This window comes from Polistes fuscatus, unplaced genomic scaffold, assembly GCF_010416935.1.
Source record: "Polistes fuscatus isolate 324 unplaced genomic scaffold, CU_Pfus_HIC Scaffold10, whole genome shotgun sequence".
Taxonomy (NCBI): domain Eukaryota; kingdom Metazoa; phylum Arthropoda; class Insecta; order Hymenoptera; family Vespidae; genus Polistes; species Polistes fuscatus.
The window spans coordinates 3,444,932-3,459,884 of NW_025112998.1; the positions used below are offsets into that span (position 1 = coordinate 3,444,932).

At 33.3% G+C, this 14,953-nt stretch overlaps 2 long non-coding RNA genes across 2 annotated transcripts in view; one reads left to right on the forward strand and one right to left on the reverse strand.

Annotated features, from left to right (window-relative positions):
- The first annotated feature begins 339 nt into the window (after positions 1–339).
- The window catches only part of LOC122526033, a 32,204-nt gene continuing 17,590 nt past the window's right edge, over positions 340–14,953 (forward strand). Inside the window, exons 1-2 of the long non-coding RNA XR_006305938.1 lie at positions 340–467; positions 840–951. This is a non-coding gene — a long non-coding RNA (uncharacterized LOC122526033). The remainder of the gene's footprint in view (positions 468–839; positions 952–14,953) is intronic.
- On the reverse strand, positions 10,079–12,336 carry LOC122526035. Its single transcript, XR_006305940.1, has 2 exons — positions 11,613–12,336; positions 10,079–11,153 (listed from the first exon to the last, which is right to left on the reverse strand). It is a non-coding gene; the product is annotated as an uncharacterized LOC122526035 (long non-coding RNA).

Sequence of the window (14,953 nt, forward strand, 5' to 3'; positions counted from 1 at the left end):
AATCAAAAGAGGATAAGGAAGAGGAAAAGTTCGCTAAGGTGCCATGGAGAAAAAGAGACGTAGTAATGGAGTGAGCACGTAGGGAAGAGGGGCGTGTTGGGGAGAGGGGTTAGAATGAGAGAGAGAGAGAGAGAGAAAGAGTAGAACAGTGGGATGGGAGGGGAGAGGGAAGAAGGTAGAAGGTAGAAGAAGAGTAGCGGAAAAAGAAGGGAGCAGCTACCGAGGGAGAACACATAAGAGTTTAAGAGTAAAAGAGAGAGAGAGAACGATAGAGGGGTGAATGGGCGGTGGGGGGAGGGTTCAGAAGAGGGGAGGAGGGTTATGTGAGAGGGAAGAAGGGGGAGATATGCAAGCGATCGGCCGGTCTACTCAGTTCTCGTTCGTTTGCCAGCCAGTCGTCCCCACACGATAGAAGTGGTTGACAGTTCTCAGCATCGTCAAAGACACGTCGTCGACATTCGTCAAACGTGTGCACCGTTCGAATTTTCATTTTTTACTACGACCCTCTTTCTCTCTCTCCCTCTCTCTCTCTCTCTCTCTTTCTTTTTTTCTTTTTTTCTTTTTCTTTTTCTCTCTTACAATTAGTCACGTTCACTCTCATTTGTATTCATTCATTCATTCATTCATTCTCTCCGTTTCACGATGTATTTGCAATCACCGTTTGTTTCTTTTATTTTTATTTCATTTTTTTAATATAGTAAATAAAGCGAGAGTGAGAGAGAGAGAGAGGGGGTGGGATAAGGGTAGTTTAGAGGGTCAGTTGATTCGAGTCGAATTTAATTTTGATTTTGATTTTGATTTTGTTCGTATTCGAATGTACCTAACTACGTGCAAGATAGAAAAAGATAACAAGGGAAGATAGAAGTGGAACATCCAAGTTGGAATATCTTCTTTCTTTTCTATTAACATGCATTTGTTCGAGATGGGACTAGAAGAACGAGGAACAAATATGTGAGTTTGCCAATGGTATTATTATTATTTTATACCCTTTTCTTTTTATTACATTCTCTTGCTCTTTGTTTTTCGTATTTATTTATTTATATATTTATTTGTTTATATATTTATTTTTCATCTCGTTGGGACCTTTTCTCATATCCCTATCTTTCTTTTTCTTTTCTTTTTTCTTTTTTTTTTCTCGAATGATAGAGACAAGCCAACTTGTATCGTGGAACTTGTTTGTCACCCAGGGATATGTGGTTACCATGATTTGTTTATTTTTTGATTTTGTTTTCTTTTTTTTTTTTTCATTGACAATCGTTCAAAGAATTTTTCACATTATTTGTTTTTTACCTAGCCACGAAAAAATGGAACAACTATATCTCTCTTTCTTTTTCTTTTTCTTTTTCTTTTTCTTTTTCTTTTTCCTTTTCTTCTTCTTCTTCTTTAATACTCGTACAAGTTTCCGTATGTCTGTATTACGAGACTATAAATAAACTAGGAGATTAAAGTTTTAAACGGGATTTTCAGGTCGACTTTTACGAAAGAAAGAAATTACCTACGGTTTCTTAAAACCATCTATTTCTTTCTCTTTCCTTTTTTTTTTTTCTTTTCTTCCAAAATTAAAACCCTCAACAAAAGTTTAACCCTTTAGCTTACAAAGACGTCTCAGAGGCGTCACAAGGTTATCGGACCAAAAACGAATAAGACGCCTCAGAGGCGTCGCAAGGTTTTGGGACCAAAAATGAATAAGACGCCTCAGGGGCGTCGTAAGTCTACCAGGTGAAAAAAACAAAACATTTCAGAATATTGTTTGGGCGGCCGTTCCAAATATGAATGTAGGAATATTTTTCGTAACTCTAGTTTTACACTTTCTTACTCTGATATTCTTACTCTCTACATTGATTCTTTTCCCTCTTCACCCTTATACTCTGTTACTGTGTAATAAAGGACGATATTTCTTATATCTCTACCCAATTGAAAAATAACTTTACTTATTCGAACTACGTATATATTTAGCAACGATCGTTTTCAAATATTCATATCTTCATGTTTCTTGCTCACATTTTTTCCAATCCTACATGAATATAATAGGTCACAGAGAAATTCCAGAGACGCGACGTTCAGTTTCTTCAGTTATTAATAATGGATTATTCAATTTGCAACAATAAGTCTTGTTTTGTTTAATGACCAACTAACCGTAATTATTTATCAAACATCTTGCAAAGTTAATTGTACCGCGCACGTGTATATACAAATCATAGGAAGTTTGAGATTAGTATAGTTTCGAACGCTGAGCCAAGCTTGTGTTTATGTCCCTGCGCGCGACCGACTGGTGTCACTTTAAGCCCGCACAGTTGGAAATTCGATCGTAAGGGAAAGGATTAAAGAACAAAATTGTTCGTGAGAAAAGAGTCTCAGAATTTAAAAGAAAAAAAAAAAGCACCGAGATCAATTTAAACAATGAATCGTTAATTTTAATTGCACAAAATCGACAGAAATGTCAATCGAATCACTGATACCTAGGACCGAAATCGACTTGTTCGAATGCTTTTGAAATACCAGATGGGAAAGACGGAAGAAAGAGAGAAACTTTTACGAAGGAAATGAATTATTTACGTTTTCTTAATCCAAATTTATTACTTTTCTTCTCTTTTCTTTTTTTTTTTTTTTTTTTTTAAATTTATAACTGTAATGAAAGAGATTTGTACAAAAATATATCTTGTCAGAATTTAAATATTCACCGATCAATCAATTTAAACAATTAATGGCGTATTTTAATTGTACGAGATCGACAGAAATCGAATCACCGATGTAAAGACCAAAATTGAATTGTTCGAAGGCTTTTGAAATAGTCGATGAAAGAGGACAGATAGACACGGAGTTAAAAGAGATAGAAAGAGAGATAGAAAGAGAGAGAGAGAGAGAGAGAAGGAAAAGATAGTTGGTAATTTGTTACCGTTATCGGCTCGTTAGCATTTACCACTTTTCTGTTACTACGTTTTAATGGAATTCGAATCAAGTTGACTAACTGCACTAACTGGATCAACTGAGAATAGTACGTACGGAGAATACGATAGAGAACGTCATTCTACACATTACGCACGTACATTCATACATACATGTATATAAACACAAACATACATACATAAATATACATAAATGTGCATACACATATAAGTGAACGTACACGTACGTATAAAACACAGGAGTTAGCTTGAAAAGCAACGTAAAATATTCGGATTTGTTCGTTTCTAAAAGTCGAACAACACGCCTAACGTTATCTATTACTATGTCGGCCATTACATTGCACAGTTTTCAAAGAAAGCGCGTAAAATTTAACCGAAGTTTCAAATTAGCTTTTCGTTTAGTTACGAACTAAATACGCAATAGCGTTTACACGCGTTCTTTTTATTTTTATCCATTTATACTCCAAATAAAACTACGACTGTGTAAAAACTACTGTGATTTATGTATGTATCTTTCCTTTTACTGACGTCACGTTTTTTAAAGTAATCAACCGTGATAATGTTCTTTTTTCTTTTTGCTTAATTTTATATGCTTAGAATGAAAACCACTGCTTTCCTTCCAAACACCTCTCTCTTTCTCTTTCTCTCTCTCTCTCTCTCTTTTTTTTTTCTTTTTACGTTCGTGGTTATCACAAGTCTCTTAAACTCTGTGTTTGCCTTTTATCAATTCTAGCTACGATAATTTCTTTCCCAAATTGCAAGACTGTAAAAGAACAAGATTATCGTGTGTGCGTATGTGTGTGTGTGTGTTGTATGTAACGGTGTGTGCCATGTTTTATTAGTTTAATCTATCGCCTTGGAACTATAATTATCGATTAAGGAGAAAAACGATGATTTAATATTTTATAGACACTTCGATTCCAATTTCCAATCAACGCAAACACATATACTTTACACAGAGAAGTAGATACATATACGTAAAAAAGCGTTTAATTATTTTTCATTAATTTTGAATATTCTTCGAGATCGTATAAAAAATACGATGGCAATAACTTCGAATATATAAATTTGTATTTCACGAAACGTTATCGAAACGTTCAACGACATTTGCTTTTTATTCTTTTTTAGCAATCATTTTGATTTCATTGTTCTTCACAATTTTATGTAATCCAAACACGAACACGTTTCGCTAAGAAATTCGCCATTCGTAATGGTAATCATTCGAACGATGAAGAAAAAGAAAGAAAAAATATGACCCATCAAGAGCCATTTCTAAGGTCCGTCTAGCGTTAGAAAATTTTTCTAACGACGCCACGTCACTGGCTCGTTTCCAAACGAGCAGCAGCTCCAAGCCTCGTCTATTTTCGTTGATTCCGATCTTCGTGAAAAGCTAGCTCGGTGTAATGGCCGTTGCTAGAAGTTCCCTTCTCTTTCTGCTTTTTCCTTTTTTTGCCTATCTTCATTTGAGAAAATGTGTATGCATAAAAACGTTTTGATTTTCTTATGCATGGGAGGCACGAACGGAAAGAAAAAGAAAGAAAAAGAGAGAGAGGGAGACACGTATCTTAATAAATTTAAACTCGTATTCGAATGGAACGTTGCATCCTTCGTTTAATTAGATCGTTCGATTAGATTGATTCTATTAGTATAATACGTAAAAGAGAAAGAGAAAGAAAGAGAGAGACAGGGATAAAATACGAGCTTCCCATACGTACAAACATATTCACAGATTTTAGTATTTGAAAGCTAACACACACCAATGAATAATTTTGCAATGTATGAATGAAAGAGAGAGACAGGGGATGAAATACAAGTTTTCATATATGCACAAACATATTCACAGATTTCATATTTGAGAGTTAGCACAGAGTATCAATGATCAATTTAACAATGTATAAATTAAAAAGATAATACAAGTTTCACGTATGTAAACTCTTCCATTCATTCATACATATATACTTACATATATACATATATATATACGTACACGTGTTTTTGTGTACATAAAGAGAATGATAGAGATATCTATGAAATTTGGGATGAGTAAAACCAATGAACGATTCTAGTGGCAGGAGAGTGACATGGTGGTTAGTACGTTAATTGCACGTATCCTATAGGAAAATTGCTTTCCATTTGCGCGGATTCAATCGGTAACAGGATTCCAGGGGAAAATACGTGTGGCGTGAATCGTTGACGCGTGTGTTACCGCGATCTCTCGCGGGTGAGACGTATCTTTGATCTTCCATTAAATGCATCGCGTTTCCTAAACCCTCCTCCCCTCCCTCCGCCCCCGTTGTATCCCCGTCAACCTTCCCCATTTTCACACATATCTCTCTCTCTTTCTCTCTTGTTTTTTGGTATATCCATCTATGTATCATTCTATCTCTGTCAAAATGTTCCCCATGCGTTAAAATTATAATGAGATTTTCGAAAAGCTTGCCACTCTTAACGGTCTATCACGAAATTTCAAACAAGATGAAAGAATTTTCACGAGATGGGGAAACTCTTTCTCTATCTCTCTCTTTTTTTTTTGTCTTCTCTTCTGTTCTTTTTTATTTCCTACAACCCCATTCGATCCTTCAACCAAACCCGTTTTTTAATATTACGTTTGAAACTCGTTGCAGCGCGTGATGATTGTACGTAACAATGTAATTGTTGTTTTTATTCGTTGAAAATATATTAAATATGAGAATAGGAGGCAACGCGACAGGCAGTATTATAATTAACTGGACTGGAATTTCATTGACAATTGTTTCTTTTGTTTCATTCATTAATTTATTAGGAAGTAGCGTGATTATATTATAATCAACGAGATTGAAATCAGTTTCTTTTTTTTTTTTTTCATTTATTTCATTCATTTAATTTATATGAATGACATCTACCCATCTCTTGATAAAAAATAGAAAATGAGATCAACATGAAACATTGCAATGTCTTTTTTTTTTGTTGTTAATTCTATTTTTAAATATTTAACGATAAAAAATAAACAAAAAGAAATGTAGAAAAACGCATATCCCCTTTTAATTTTAAGTCTGACAATGAAAGTGAGTCCGAAGAATTCGCAGTATTTAATTCGTACACGTGACGTTTAAATGTCATCTCTTCATCTCTTTCCCACTCACACATAGTAAAGAACGTACAATCATTCTATCCTTCTCTCTCTCTCTCTCTCTTTCTATCCTTTTTCAACTCCTCTCAGTGTATACACGTAAAACGTAGAACACACATACACACACGTGTTCTTCACGTAACACGTCGCATGCAACAGGTATCCGTTCTGACGTCACGATTGCAGGATCGAAACGAGAGTCTCTGTAGCGGAGTAGCAGAGAGGAAATACGACAAAGAGGAAGAGAGTAGTGGGACAGAGAAAGAAAGAGTGAAATAGAGAGAGAGACAGGAATAGGAGGAAGAAGAGGGTGCGGTAAAGGGTGATGATGGATGAAAAGAAGGGTGGGAGGAAATGACACATACACTACTTTACTTCTATCATATATGACTCCAATCTAATCCATACATTTACACGCATACACACACATATATAAATACATACAAATATTTGTATATATATATACGAATTTACGTACATATGTACACACACATATGTATATATGCATTTATACATTTTTTATTTTTTGTTCTCTCTATCATTCTACTTCTTATTCTTTTCTTCTTTCTTTTTTTCTCTTATACTCTATTTGAATATATTGTTGCACAAAAAACGAGAAACGAAAAAAGCGGTCGCGAAAGACATCAATGTTGCAACAATGACGACGACACAATACCAAAGAGCATTGTATTATTCGTGAATATAAACGATACATATGAGTAGTGTGTATTTGTGTGTTAGTATTGGGCGGTTCGTGACTCGAGTTGTGTCATTCGTTAAAGGCTCTGTTATGCGAGTGTTATTCAACGTGCATGAAAATATGCGCACGCGAATGACGTCCTACTCTTATCGAAGACCACATTTGTTTTATTTTCTTTTTATTTTTTATTCTTCGCTATATATATTCTTTATTTTCTTCTTGCCGTTTCCTTTATCTTTTTCTTTTAATTTTTATTTTTCTTTTAATTTTTTTTTCTTTTTTCTCTCTCTCTCTCTCTCTCTCTCTCTCTAGAAATATTCTAATGCACGTTTCGTTGCAATTTTGTTCGATAGACGCGCGGCGTTGTTATCGCGTATTGTGAGGAAACATCTTTAGCTTTTTTTATCGTCTTTATATTTTATGCAGTTCGGTTTTTAAGTATTATTACATGACATTAATGTGGCACGTGTGCGTACGTGTGCGTATGCGAGTAACACAAGAGATAAATGAACAAAAGAATAAATTGTTTTATTCGATGGTGTTGCATTTTATTCTTGCAATTTTGTAACACTCATTGATACAACTTCGATATGTTCCTCCTACGAACGTGTAACCAAATATATATATACATGCAAATATACACACATAGAAATAAATACATTAAAACGAATTCCTCGAAGTAGCGTCGTTAATACAATCTAATAAATCACGGACGTCGGAGTGCATTGAGAAATAGTTTCTCATATGGAATCTCGTTTCTTGAAAAATAACGACTCATATATGCATTATACGTTTATAAATATCATCGTTAGATTATTAGAAAAAAAAGAAAAAAGAAAGAAAAAAGCAAATTAAGAGATATTTCGAAAAATGACTCACAAGTACGTTGATAATTATATAAAAAGTATCACGAAACTAATGACATTATCGTTTAAAAATATTTATATATAATATATTCTATTTAAATTAAACTATTTTCTAAACTCACGAATACCGTGACTAATATAAATAAATAAAAACCACGAAAACCACGCAATCGAATTCACATTAATTAAAATAAAAAATCGTATATTTAGAGACGTGATTGAAATATTCGAATATTAATATCTAATTTGAGATTAATCATTGGCTTATTTTAAATATAATTCATCAAGAGTCAAACGTTGAATTACAATTCATGGATAGTAAGAATTTCAAAAATGAACATAAAACAAAAGGAATATTAACTTGGTGTATTCCTAACACGTTCGTGGCGCTTCTCGTGACTAAACGTTCGTGTTAGAAAGAAAACGAGAGAGAGAGAGAGAGAGAGAGAAGAGGATGCACCAGCAGGCATCCCTTTTTTTAAGGTGTTAAGCCTGCCAGGTGTAACGGAGCAAGGGTTAGGAGGATGATGAAGAAGAACAAGAGGGGAGGATAGGGGGGAAGAGGAAGTAGGGGGAGGGGTGTAAGTCTTACTAGCAAAGAAGGCGTGCTACCTACCTACCTACCTACCTACCTTCCTATCTACCGGCTGATGCCACACTATGGGAATTCTAATTAGAGATAATGACGTCATTAAGGTCTGAGCCACGACGAGACGGAACGGTCTACTGCGCTTGCTGTACAACACGATTTTGCTCTGCTCCTTTCCAAGGCACACGCGCGAACTGTGCTGCATACGCGAGTATATTCGCGATAAAGAAAAATATATAGAAGAAAAAGAAAGAATACTGATTTGTAGTCTTAAAGGGTTTCTATCTTTATATTTTTGTAATTTTGTGCTATCGATAATTAATGAATTTTAACTTTGAATCATTTTTAATACGACAAACAAGAAATAATTAATAGTTCAGAATCAGGTGCGAATATTTTTACGATAAAAAGAGAGATAGAAAATATGTTGCTTTTCGTATTCCGAACATTTTCTATTATTTTCTGTTTTTTCCTTTATTTCGAGATACCAGAGAATCTGTCCTTGACTTTAAATCATATTTTGTACGTTAAAATAAAAAAATATATTATCAGTTTGTTGCAGTCAATCAATAATAATTTGAGTCTTTTCGTATGCATTTTATAAGATATTTATTATTAAATATTTTATTTGTTATTTATCAATCTTACTATTAGTTTTATGCAAATTTTCTATTACAAAAGAAAAAAATATCGGGGGATGATGATTTGTTAGGTAAGAAAATTGATTCGATTTAATCTCGTATGTATCTTACAATACAAATTTATTATTACGAAAGTTTTTATGAAAGAAATATCGAGACACGTTTTCACGAGTTATCAAAGTTATTCGATAATCAAAATACAAAACCATTCTTCTTTTTATATCTTTCATAAAATTCTTATTTCATTCAAGTCAAGTCTGTGATTATCTCATTTTCGTGATACAATCCCTTAGTCATTTATTACTTGCATGGTCTCATATATCTTTCGAGATAAACGTGTGGGTTTTATATCAAGCTATACATATTAATATATACATACACACATATATTCATTCATATATATGTAATACATTTAAAATTATACTAATCTTTTCGTTTAATTGTAGATAATTTAGGATTGAAGTCCAAAATGGTATCACGATAGTGTTTTACAATTTCTCAGCAAACCAATAACGAAAGTAGCTCAAAAGTAGAACGGATTTAAACTAAAAGGAAAATTCTACCGATCATTACGTCATCAAACTTACGATTTATTTTACAAGATAATCATACGGCACATTCTTAACACAATAACAAACATTCGCGTGTAATTTAAAAAAGAATTTTTCTCATTTTCAATTTTTTTCATTCGATCGGTAAATATAATATTTCGCGCGAATCTTTGCTCGAATTAGAAAACTTAGGATCATTTTTAGAATCATCATACTACGTCGTATTGAATCATTTAACTATTTCATTAATAAATTTTCTAATTTTAGGAAACACCGATAGCCAACAATTTCGCGTAGGTTTGAAGTTTTCATTTTAATTGACAAAGACAATTGAAAAGAAATTCGATTGATTTGATCTAATTATGTCATTGTATTATGAGAATAGATTAACAATTTTATTTTAACATTAAACCTTACCGACACTTCATGTATACCTATTCCTACCGTGAGCAATCAAATGACCGCTTTAAAAATAAAACATACGTCTTAATGTAAAATGAGATTTTAGCCAATTGGATAGTGAAAAAAATATTTTTTTGTTATTTATTACAAATTGCAGGACGCGTAATGCATTTTTAGTATTAATGATTTCATTTAGAAATATAAATAATATTTAGAATATAAAATAAAAATCGTTGAAATTAATTGAAAACAATTTATAATTTACAATTAGTCCACTATTATAATTACCGATATTTTTTATTTTTTTTATTCTTTCTCTCTCTCTCTCTTTTTTTATGTACATGTAACATCGATAGGGTCATCCGATCGCAAGAGCGTGTCGGGTGGCGTTGTTTCTCTGCCAACGTCACGCGACAACTATGCGCGACGCACCATTCTGTGACACGTACCGCCGGGATTGCAAAACGGCGCTCAGGGCCGTCTCATTCTTGGTCACCAAAGACGACTAACACAAATAAAAATTATTCATAATATTCTCTTTTTAACAAACTGACAAATCTACGATAAAACAAATGTTTTCATGCAAGTTGGTTCATATAATACGTTGTATCAGAAATTCATTAAAATATGAAATTTTTAGTAATAATTAAATCGTAAAAAAGGAGGCTAATATTTTAGGGTGTATGATAAATTGTTTCGAAAGTACTTCAGTTGCCTCATACATTTTTTTTTTAAGTAAAAGTTGATATTATTAAATTTTGCAACATTCAAATATTTCTCATGAAACTGAATATCAGTAATTCGAACCGTTTTCTTGTTATTACTCATACTTATCATTTATCAATGTAAAATAAATTTAGATCATTTCTTTAAATGAACATACCGTTTATCAATGAGATTAAAATTATTTGAAATTCATTTTCGTACGATTGTATTTTCTCGTGAATTTCTCGTCGCGATACTCATTTTGGTTATGCTCGACTAAGAACGAGGAATGAAAAATTGGCGAAGCCCCCGTGGTAAGGTGGATACGGGTTCGCGGAGATTCTGGCCGGACATAATGTGGGACACACGTGGGGTAGGGGAGGGGGGTTGGGAGAGACGTGGGGAGATGCCGCTAAACAGGGCCTTATATGGTGCAAATATCCTCGTGTGTGGCTCCTCCTACCGAGAGGCATTCCTTAGCCTCGTTCTCCAACGAGATATTTCATCGCCAACTCTGGAGTTCTTCGTTCTTGATTTACTTTTTCTTCTTCCTTCCTTCCTTCCTTTTCTCCCCCTCTTCCTTCTTCTCATTTTTTCAAACTTCTTCTTTGTATCCTCTTATCTTCGCTGATTTCTACACGAATTTCTTCGAATATTTGTTTATTTTACTTTCTTCTACAATCTCTATTAATTTAACAAAAAAATATCTTTTATCTATGACGAGAAATGAATAATTGACATAGTTAAAATATTTCAATAAATACGTGAATGGGTTGAGAAGTTTTGAACATACTGCAATAACAATTCTTTTTTTGGTTCAATTCATATTCGTATAAATATATTCGTTAATTAATTATTTCAAAATATATATTAATAATTATTATTATTTCGGTTATATTTAATTTAACGAATTATTAAATATTATCATTTTCAATTTCTTGCAAATTACAATGTTTCTATTTTTTTTTTTTAATTTAATATCGTTTAGATCTTTATAACGTATTAATAATAATAATAATTATTATCGTTAGAGTAAATAATAGGTTAGAAAATTGTTTTACGGAGGGAAAATATTTGCAAAATATGAAAAAAATCTAATGATACCGATAAAAAGATGCAATAGTTTGAGAATCACTGGCATACCTAGACGTTGCCGCCGCCACCATCATCGCCACCGCCGCCGCCGCCGCCGCCGCCGCCGCCACCGTCGTCCGTAGTTGGCTCTTTAAACTTTAAAAGCCAACGCGCCGGCCGCGAAACTATTGACGAGCGAGCTCAGGCCCGTCTAACTCGATCCAATCACCCTCGACCTAAACATTTTTTCTTATTTTTTTCGTTTTTTCTTTTCGAATTATCCACTCTAACACAATTTTTCTTATATTTTTTTTCCATTCTACGATGAAGCAAAGAATCACGCGAAACGTTGAATGTGTATCTTTTGGAAAATATTTCCAACGATGTTTCGAAAGAAATGTTTTTGAGACGATCAAATTCTTGAGGCTCGTAGATAAAAACCAAGTTCGAGAATCGAATTTGATCCTTCTCATTCATGTTTCTTGACCTCCCCTCCTCTCTCTCTTTCCATCTTTATCGCTGTTTTTTTTCTCTTTTTTTTTCTTGTTTCTTGTTCGTCTTTCTCTTTCAACCTTCGCTAACGCACAGTTTTCGAAAGCGGATAAACGAAAAAGCGAAGGAGGGTCGTTGGTAGAACTCGGTTCTCTCTCCGCTTCCAGCCACGATTATGCAAAACAATTATCCTGGAATGCGGTCAGCTGTTTCCAGACGCGCACTGACGTCATGCGGTCGATGCGCGCGCGCGCTCGATAAACACACATACACATGCGGAGACTAAAGTTTACTTACACAAAATCACATCGTATAGAAAATTCTGATCTACTTTTAATCATTTCTAATATTTTTCTTTTTTCTTAAAAATAAATATAAAATTATAAATTATTGTTTGGTTTCTCTCTTGGATTACATTGTGAAAATATACACGCACAGATACGCTCACATATACGTATATAATTTTAACTAAAATAAAGCTGTATCATAGAGATAAAACTGATCTACTTTTAATTTTATTTTTGTAAATATATATATATGTATATTTTTTAAAATATTATCTTTAATATTTGTCTTCAAATGATTGGAATATTTTGTTGACAGTTATTTAAAATAAAATAAAATTATTGGCTCGTTTCTTTTGGCTCTTATGCCAACATTGTAACATAATACACATAAACACTTACAAAAATGTAGTTTAAGAAAATTCTATCATAGAGACTGATCGTCAGTCTGATCTCTTTACTTGAAATTTTATTTTTATATAATATTTATCTCAACAAAATTTTCTTTTATATTTGCCTTTGAATGATTGCAAAGTTTTTCTTTCGTATTTTATTTTACAGCAAATATAAAATAAAGATATATATAAATGATTGTCTCGTAAAAACTCTGAAAACAACAGTTTAGTATTATAAACTTTTGTGTTTGAAGGAAGCAGTGAATATTTTTAATTTGACGGGTAGACTTTTGCATATCTGTTGGTAGGATCTCTTCAAAGTTTAGATTCATTGTCGCAGATAACAACGTTGGAACGAATCAAAATGGTTCCGGGGGGGAGGGGAGGGGAAGAACGTTAGTGGTCACTTTTCCGTGATGGCTTCGGATTTAATAGGACGGTCACGTACTCGTGTAAGTAGGTTTGTGCATATGTGTGTATGGTACTCAAATACTTATCGTGTTCTCCTAAAAGTTTAACATTTTGTTTTCTCAACGACGTATATCGTCTCGTATATAAACTCGATGATTTCTTATTTTTTTCTCTCTCTCTTTTTCTCTGTCTGTTTCTGTTCGGAGAATTTGGAAGAGTTGGTAAAGAGTCATATCTCGGCCTTGAAACTTTGCACGTGTCGGAATTTCATGGTCTCTTTGCTATGTGTTTTTCTTACGTAGGCATGACTCTAATATACGCATATGTACACACATGAGATACGCCCTAAGTTATCAAGCAAGCTAGCTAACAAGCTAGTTAACAATCTAGTTCGGTGCTAGCTCCGAGCTAACTCTCGAACTGTTACATTTAACAAATAATGTTGATACTTACCTTCTTTTTTCTTTTATTTCTTGCCTATCCATTTTTATTTTATTTTTTTTTTTATTTCTCATTATTCTTTATATAGAAGTCAGCGAGGCAATTATCTATTTAATTCGATACTAGCTCCGAGCTAACTTTTGAAATGTTTCATTTAACAAATAACGTTGATACCTTCATTTTGTTTTATTTTTCATCAATCCATGTTATCTATTATTATTATTATTATTATTATTATTATTATTATTAGTATTATTATTTACATAGAAATTAACTAATTATTTCCTTACAATTAATTTTAACGAGTTATCTTCTTAAAAAATTAACATTTAACGACAAACGTATTTACCTTATATTTATTTTTCCTATAACAGTAAACTAGTCAACCATCTGTCTAATACCAAGCCAATTCTCGTACAGTTACATTCAACAGCAAATTACGTAGATATACTTCTTATTTTTTGTCCGCGTATTTTTCCTTTTATTTTCTCGTCCATTTATATTTTTATTACGTTTTTTCCTCGTCCATTTATATTTTTATTACGTTTTTTTTTTTTCTCTCTTTTTTCTTTTTTGTTATCTCTAGTATGTAGAACTGACACGATGAACTCGAGAAGATTTCATCAGAAGCAAACGCTCGTCATTGCCTCGCAACGAATATTTTATTACCGTACGATTACGCGATCTATCTCTTTCTCTCTCCTCCTCCTCTCTCTTTATCTCTCTCTCTCTCCCTCTTTTACGTTATCAAGATCACGTCGTAGGAGAATCATGCATATAGTTTCCTACATGTGAAAGAGAGAGACAGGTTGAACTCGTAAGAATTCTATCGAGTTTCTCCTCTGCAACATTCCACGATATCTTTCCTTTCGAATGGAACACACTAACAGATACCCTCCTCCCCTCCCCCTCTTATTCTCCTCACACATATACAAACTTATTCGCATAACTTCGTTGATACGCGAATCGAATTTCGTATAAATACCTACCTGCTGCGCTTACCTTCGTAAATACCGAAAGCAAATAGCCAATCGTTGTCGTCAGGCATATAACGGTGATATTAGCGGCAATAGTAGTAACAATAATAATAATAATAATAATAATAATAATAATAATAATAATAGTAATACTAATAGTTAAATTAATGGTAGTACGTATGTAGTCCTTGTTCTTGTGTGTGTGTACGTGTATATGTGTGTACGTAGGTGGGTCTTTAAAAAATTAGCAAACTTTTGGTCCGCGCGTGGGTTCGTTCAACTTTGGTTGGCTGTCTCTCATGCACGCACATTATACACGTACATACGTATACTATGATTACTTGACTACCCCCTCCCTAATCTCCTTCCTCCGATTGATCATTCAGTATCTCTTTCTCTCTCTCTTTTTC